Source organism: Taudactylus pleione, unplaced genomic scaffold, assembly GCF_031769625.1.
Source record: "Taudactylus pleione unplaced genomic scaffold, aTauple2 ptg000236l, whole genome shotgun sequence".
Lineage (NCBI taxonomy): Eukaryota > Metazoa > Chordata > Amphibia > Anura > Myobatrachidae > Taudactylus > Taudactylus pleione.
In genome coordinates, this window is record NW_028284638.1 from 5,131,467 (window position 1) to 5,138,992 (window position 7,526).

The 7,526-nt window shown below is 44.1% G+C and overlaps 1 pseudogene; it reads left to right on the forward strand.

The window, feature by feature from the left end:
• The first annotated feature begins 206 nt into the window (after nt 1-206).
• LOC148516864 (uncharacterized) lies at nt 207-1,445 on the forward strand (annotated as a pseudogene).
• Nucleotides 1,446-7,526: the final 6,081 nt, after the last annotated feature.

Sequence of the window (7,526 nt, forward strand, 5' to 3'; positions counted from 1 at the left end):
TATGGCTATGTACTTTGGACATTACCAGTCTGTACACTAACATTCCACATGTTGCTGGCATTGCAGCAGTAGAAAAATTATTGACATCTAATGTTGCTTATCAAGGTCCACATCTAAGTCTGTTTCTACAGCTTTTGTATCTTACTCTCCATCGTAATTATTTTTTATTCAATGGAGAATTTTTCATTCAGCGTACGGGGTGTGCGATGGGTTCGAACGTCGCACCCTCGTACGCGAATGCATGTAAGTTTCAGATTGAGAGAGAACTGTTTTTTTCCTCTGAGATAGCAAATGATATTTTTTTCTATAGTAGATACATAGATGACATCTTGCTATTTTGGAGGGGATCTAGAAACAGATTTGAAGATCATATCAAATATATTAACTCATTGGATTGTCCGATTAAATTTACATATCAGATGAGTTTACAACAAATCCACTTTTTACATGTTAATATCTACATACAATACAATTGCATCCAGACCTCTATTTACTCCAAGGAGACTGATAGAAATATGCTGCTATCAGCACAGAGCCATCACCCTCTTGCTTTAAAACAGGGTTTACCCTACTCACAACTGTTACGGGTAAAACGTATTACCAGTGATGAAAGTCTGCTGGAGTCATCTTTATTGGAAATGATGGCTAAATTTAAAAAGAGGGGCTAGTCAGATAAAACCTTATGTGAAGCAAAAAAGAAAGTTGATTCAATTCCTCGTGCTACTCTCTTGAACTGTGCGGTTCAGGATAGTAATAGACCCCCAGAACGGTTACATTGGGTTCATGAATTCAACACGGCAGATAAACTGATTAAACAATCAGTTAGATCATTATGGCCTGTAATACAACAGGACAAAGATCTGAAAAAACTTAAATACTCTAGGATCATGTCGTGTTACAGACGGGGTAAAAATCTGAGGGATATGATTGTCAGAACAGATATTTCTAACAGATTACCCTCCAATACTCGTAAAAAATCGGGGGGGTGTTACAAGTGCCTGGGATGCACTACGTGCAGTTATATGCTTCAGACTAAAGTTTTCTTTCATCCTCATACGGGTGTTAAGTTTACAATTCGTTATCCCTTAACATGTTCAAGTAACTATATGGTCTATCTAATCAAGTGCCCATGTGGCTTATGCTACGTGGGCAAAACGATTCGTTCCTTTAAAGAAAGGATGGCCCTCCATCGATAGGCCATCCGGGCAGCACTTAATAATAGTAATAAAAAAGATATAGACCAGCCGGTAGCAAGACACTTTGTGTTAGCGAAACATAGTTTATCGACTTTGAAATATGTGATTATCGATCAAGTGCCGGAGGACATACGAGGGGGAGATAGAGGCAAGAGATTGCTTCAGTTAGAGACTCAGTGGATCCACAGACTTGACACTGTGTCTCCACGGGGTCTCAATGAATATTTAACATATAATGCTTTCTTGTAAAAACTTTAGTACATTAATTCACCATCTCCCATATGTAGTCGTGGATGATACTCTTTATAACCGGTGGATTTAATTATGTAACGGAGTAAGATGTGGATAGTTCTTTAATACATTCTAGATAGATGTACATATAGATTTTCTCTTGTTGCCACGGGGATATGTCTACAATAGCACCTATATTGATATACTGCACTTTTGTTGACGTCAGAGGAATGTCCTTTATTGATTATATGGATATACAAATATTGTTATCTCCTATGATTATGCTAAGAGGTAATTACATTATGTTATTAATTGTAATATTGTTTCCAAGCTTTGGAATGACGTATTGCACTCTCCCAATGATGGTATCACCATACTATTAACTATCCTACTGTCATCTATGTTCCTTTCATTAGTATCGTAATGGTGTGTCACGGGTAACCATGGTTACGGACGCTGGTGGGGGCCGGATCCCGGATGTTCGCTTCCGGAAATGACGTTGATGGCCGGAGGATGGTCCCGCCCGGCGCCCGAGCATGACGCGCAAATGGTGGTGGGTTCAGTCTTTTGAAAACATGTATATAGGTAAGTGTTGTTTTCACATTTTTCATACTCTTCCTGATGACGGATTAAATTCCGAAACGTTGAAGATTACCATTGTCTCATCGTTATTTTTGCTGTGAAATCCGATTGAGTGCCGCTGATTCTGTGTTCTATATATATATATATATATATATATATATATATATATTAGGGGTGTGCACCGGACACTTTTCGTGTTTTGTGTTTTGGTTTTGGATCTGGATCTTTCTTCGTGTTTTGGATCTGGATTGGTTTTGCCAAAACCACCCTTCCGTGTTTTGGGTTCTGGGTTTTGTGTTTTGGATCTGGATTTTTTCTTAAAAAATAAAAAAAAAACGCTAAAATCACATAAATGGGCCTTTTTTTGTTCCTACGCTATTAATAACCCCAATAACATTAATTTCCACTCATTTCCACTCTATTCTGAACACCTCACACCTCACAATATTGTTTTTAGGCCAAAAGGTTGTACCGAGGAAGCTGGATGACTATGCTAAGCGACACAAGGGGGCGGCACAAACACGTGGCCCATCTTGGAGTGGCACTGCAGTGGCAGACAGGAAGCCAATCAGCGTTATGGTGCCCATTTGCATGTAGCATGAACCCGGGAGATCCGTGCTACATGCATCTGTGTGATTGGCACAGAGCAATGACAGGTCCGTGAGACCCGTCTGTGCTGCTGTGGTAAAAAAAAAAAAAAAACCTGTGTAAAAAAAGAAAAAAATGGCGTGCACCCCCCCAAAAAAGAGCAACCAGCCCCGGGCATTAGTAACCCAGTGCTGGGTGTGCTTAAATACAGGGGACAAACGACGTAGGGGTCCCCTGTACTTAAGCACAACCAGCACCGGGCTAGTCAGAACCAGCGCTGGTTGCCAAAATACGGGGGACAAACGACGTAGGGGTCCCCTGTATTCTGCGCAACCAGCTCTGGGCTCTGATCCGGTCCTGGTTCTGGAAATATAGGGGACAAAAAATGAGTAGGGTTCCCCTGTATGTTCCAGAACCAGCACTGGACTTTTTCTAGCGGGGGGCTGATGCCACAGCCAGGGGAGCCCTTTCACCGGGCCCCCCAGCCGCAGCATCAACCCTGACCGCTAGTCAGCCCAGGCCGGGGATCCCTGGAGAGCTGGGGACCCCCCCAATAAAGGGGTCACCCTCTCCAGGGCACCCCAGGCCCAGGCTGATAGCCCGGGGCTATCCCCGCCACCCCTGGTGGCGGTGGGTGGCGGGTTGATTGTGTGGTGTGGTGTAAATAAAGAATATCAAACATTGTCTTTACAAGTAGAACTGCAAGTCCCAGCTAGCCTGCCCCGCATGCTGGTACTTGGAGAACCACAAGTACCAGCATGCAGGGCATTAAGGGCCCACTAGTACCTGTAGTTCACCTGTAAAAAAAATGTTTAAAAAAACACAGGACACACACACCGTGACAGTATAAGTTTATTAAACATACATACACACACACACACACACACATGTACACATACTCACCTATGTAACCTGTAGCATCGGTCCACTTGTCCGGTAAAGTATCCCTAGGGGACCTGTGAAAAAAAACATACTCACCATCTCCTATGCGAGGTTCTGTCCTCTTCGTTCCAAAGTAGGCATCCCCGGACTTGGCAAAAAAAAAAAACGAAAACGCGATCCACGAACTTAGTACCGTTCTATAGAACGGTACTTCCCGAATGAGAGCTTAGCGGCGGGGTATCACCATGGAAACCCCGCTGCTAAGCGTTCATTGGCTGAGAGAGGTCATCTCCCGTCTCTCAGCCAATGAACGGCTCCCTCCATTGTAGTCAATGGTGGGAACCGCAGGGTAAACTTTAATAACCTTGCGGCTCCCAGCATTGACTACAATGGAGGGAGCCGTTCATTGGCTGAGAGAGACGGGAGATGGCCTCTCTCAGCCAATGAACGCTTAGCAGCGGGGTTTCCATGGTGATACCCCGCCGCTAAGCTCTCATTCGGGAAGTACCGTTCTATAGAACGGTACTAAGTTCGTGGATCGCGTTTTCGTTTTTTTTTTTTGCCAAGTCCGGGGATGCCTACTTTGGAACGAAGAGGACAGAACCTCGCATAGGAGATGGTGAGTATGTTTTTTTTCACAGGTCCCCTATGGATACTTTACCGGACAAGTGGACCGATGCTACAGGGTTACATAGGTGAGTATGTGTACATGTGTGTGTGTGTGTGTGTGTGTATGTATGTTTAATAAACTTATACTGTCACGGTGTGTGTGTCCTGTGTTTTTTTTAAACATTTTTTTACAGGTGAACTACAGGTACTAGTGGGCCCTTAATGCCCTGCATGCTGGTACTTGTGGTTCTCCAAGTACCAGCATGCGGGGCAGGCTTGCTGGGACTTGCAGTTCTACTTGTAAAGACAATGTTTGATATTCTTTATTTACACCACACCACACAATCAACCCGCCACCCACCGCCACCAGGGGTGGCGGGGATAGCCCCGGGCTATCAGCATGGGCCTGGGGAGCCCTGGAGAGGGTGACCCCTTTATTGGGGGGGTCCCCAGCTCTCCAGGGATCCCCGGCCTGGGCTGACTAGCGGTCAGGGCTGATGCTGCGGCTGGGGGGCCCGGTGAAAGGGCTCCCCTGGCTGTGGCATCAGCCCCCCGCTAGAAAAAGTCCAGTGCTGGTTCTGGAACATACAGGGGAACCCTACTCATTTTTTTCCCCTGTATTTCCAGAACCAGTACCGGATCAGAGCCCAGAGCTGGTTGCGCAGAATACGGGGGACCCCTACGTCGTTTGTCCCCCGTATTTTGGCAACCAGCTCTGGTTCTGACTAGCCCGGTGCTGGTTGTGTTTAAGTACAGGGGACCCCTATGTCGTTTGTCCCCTGTATTTAAGCACACCCAGCACTGGGTCACTAATGCCCGGGGCTGGTTGCTCTTTTTTTGGGGGGGGGCACGCCATTTTTTTCTCTTTTTACACAGGTTTTTTTTTTTTTTTTTACCACAGCAGCACAGACGGGTCTCACGGACCCGTTAGTGCTCTGTGTCAATGACACAGATGCAAGTAGCACGGATCTCCTGGTCCGTGCGTGCATCTGTGTCATTGAAATACACAGCAGCACAGACGGGTCTCACTGACCCATCTGTGCTCTGTGTCACTGTCAATCACACAGATGCATGTAGCACGGATCTCACGAGTCCGTGCTACATGCAAATGAGCACCATAATGCTGATTGGCTGAGAGCCGTGACAGACGGCTCTGTCAGCCAATCAGCACTTTGCCCATTAAAGGCAAAGGCATTTTTTTTAAAATGGCCGCTCGAGGCAAAACCTCGAGATCCGACAGCAGATCTCGAGGTTTTGCCTCGGGAGAGGGATCCGGGGCAGACAGGGAGATCCGAGCTTGGGCTCGGATCGCCCCGGATCCCCGAAGTTCGGGTGGGTTCGGTTCTCAGGGAACCGAACCCGCTCATCCCTAATATATATATATATATATATATATATATATATATATATATATACACACACACACAGTATATATATATATATATATACACACAGTATATATATATACACACATACGCATATATATATATACATACATACATATATGTGCATATATATTTTAACATATATACACATACACCGGGCTACCAGCCTTGTGTGTGTACAGTATATATATCTATATATATATATATATATATATATATATATACAGTCAGGTCCATAAATATTGGGACATTGACAGAATTTTCAGATTTTGGCCTCTATTCACCACCACATTGGTTTTGAAATGAAACAAACAAGATGTGCTTTAACTGCAGACTTTCAGATTTAATTTAAGGGTAATTACATCCAAATCGGGTGAACGGTATAGGAATTACAACAGTTTCAATATGTGCCTCCCACTTTTTAAGGGGCCGCCCCTGTATTTGGCTCTGCCCCCATTTCAATGAACCGCGAATCGCAATAATTTCTGCTGCTGCTGCCTCTGAAACCAAGAGAGGTAAGCAGCAATGCATATGTGTGTGTGTGTGTGTATGTATATGTGTATATGTATGTATACATGTGTGTATGTATATTATATATATATATATATATATATATATATATATGTAAATAGCGGAGTCCGGCACTCTCTAAAATGTCTGTAAATAGCCCTGGTGCCACAACAAACCTTTTAAATGGTTAAAATATATAGAAAAAAATGAAGGGCACTCAATGGGACTTAAGCAGCTAGTATAAATGAACTAGGCAGAGCCAATGTAGCTGTCAAAGTTTCAGCAAGTTAATGCTTTTATCAAGACATAAAAATAATGAAGAAAACAGTGCAATATATAACAGATTACTCACCCATGTGTCTGTCACCTCCACGATCTCCCCAGCCACGGCTCCAGCTGATGACATCACGAAAGGAAACACCAGCGCGCTTGTTGGCCTGGGGGGGGTGTGTGGTCAAAGACACCCAGTGCCATCACCATGACAACCTGATAACAATGCAAGATATTAGCTCACAGGGACTGCAGAGCGGTGCAGAAACACAGCGTATGTGCTAATGATAGATGACTGACTGTAAACTATGTGAGGTAGCGTTTAAGATAAAGTGGAGTGCATATAAGCAACCAACCACATACTGCCTGTGCACAATGGTGAGACATCTCAAGGCAGAACAAATGCTAAAAACGGTAGAACATCCACAAATACAGTAAAAACAAATAGAAGACACAAGACCTACTTTACATAAAACATTTCAGGGATAAATTCTCATTCAGACCCATGGGATGCACAGTCTGCAAAGTATGGATCCATTTTGCCTCTCTTTGGAGCAGAATACAGCCCCATTCACCACCTCTAATACTAGGGGATACCCAGTCGATCATTTTGTACCTAATACTAGACAAATTGTGCTGGTGCTGTAAAAAATGGCGTGCGACCGGCTGGTCACAGCTCTTGCCCTCTAGTGCCGCCCTGATGCTGGAACGATGCAATGCCATCCGTTCCTTTAGTTGGCGTGCCATCTTCCCTATGTACTGTAGAATCTGTAAATAAACCTTTTAATACATTCCTGCCTATAAACCTCTAAGATTCACCTGCCTAGAACCTCTAAGACAAAACCTGCCTATAAACCTCTAAACACAACGCTAATTGCGTACGCAGTTTAACGCAAATAAAGACAGGAGTGGAATCTGTGTTTCCAACGCACAAGTATTATTCAGGTAAAAGTACAGTCAGTTACACGCAATCTATACATACATAATTTAGGCGTAAAAAGGAAATAATACAGACCAAGTACGGTTATACATACGCTGCGCCTCCGGACCCAGAGATAGACTTCTGACTAGATATCCTCAGTTCACCCAAAATTCAGCATGAACTCGCAAACCAGTGTTTGGACACGTGTATTTATTCCCCCCCAGACTGAAACAGGACAAAGGGAGAACATCCTGCTGATCTCATTGGTTCCCAGAGGAGAAGCATATGTAACGACACATTTAACAGGTTTGTTTCAAATAGACTTTCCCTGCCTCTAACAGCCGGAGTCTT